General features: G+C 25.8%; 1 protein-coding gene across 1 annotated transcript in view; it reads left to right on the top strand.

The window, feature by feature from the left end:
- LOC106685743 (uncharacterized) overlaps positions 1-982 on the top strand; it is an 11399-nt gene that overhangs the window by 3010 nt on the left and 7407 nt on the right. The window lies entirely within an intron of this gene.

Below are 982 nucleotides of genomic sequence, written 5' to 3' on the forward strand. Positions count from 1 at the left end.
GTTATTTTCAAGAGAAAAGAGTTAAGTTGTCTCATACAAATATTGAAAGAAAAAAGCAACTCCATACAAATATTACAAACAGTAGGAAAATCTCTGCAACATTACCAATATTTAAAAATTTATGTTGTATTTCATATGATTTTGTGCTCTTCATATGATACGTAAGTATTAAGGGCACAAATAGGATAGTATTCCAAAAAGATGTAAAAAAGAAATTGATTTATTAAAAAAAAAAAAAAAAGTCAATTAATTAAAGTAGAGAAAATTAAATTAAAAAAATGATAATAAATATAAAATTGGAAAAATAAAATAAATAAAGTACAAATAGAAAACTTGCCTTATTTTCAGATTCAGCTCATTGTAAACCATCTCCATAAAGACAAAGACAAAAAAAAAAAAACACTTCAAACTTGAACTTAGTCTCTAAGTGATATATCTCCCCCCGATAGTGAATTTACTTTAATAAGCTTAAAACAAACAAATTCAAAACATTATTACTCATACATGCTTTGACCAAATTTAAATGTTTTTATACCATTGAAAAGACAGTTCTCTCTCATGCTGATGACATTGTATTAGACATCTGTTAAATATGAAGGAAATAAAAAATTTTCCATCTTATGTGTCAAATTCAAATTGACCTGGTTTAGTCCGATTTGTGCCACTTTGGTATATTTTAACACCCTTTTTATACAATAAATAGTTTCAATTAGTAGATCTGTGTTATTATACAAAAAATAAACTTAAAGTTGTCAACTATATCAGTTTTAGGTGAATATTTTCCTTGGTTAAATGGACAAATGAACTAGAAAATCAAAGATTTATATTATATGGTTTCCTTGAAAGATATCTGAAGGGGATTATGGGAAGGGAATGGTTTACAAAACATTATTAGAGGGTAATACTTTTCAATTGTACAATCTGTTCTTGGGCTAATGAAATAAAATTAAGTAAATATATTTAAATCAGTGGAACTTTTGAC

Source organism: Halyomorpha halys, unplaced genomic scaffold, assembly GCF_000696795.3.
Source record: "Halyomorpha halys isolate HHAL.00 unplaced genomic scaffold, Hhal_1.1 Scaffold33.1, whole genome shotgun sequence".
In the NCBI taxonomy this organism is placed as follows: domain Eukaryota; kingdom Metazoa; phylum Arthropoda; class Insecta; order Hemiptera; family Pentatomidae; genus Halyomorpha; species Halyomorpha halys.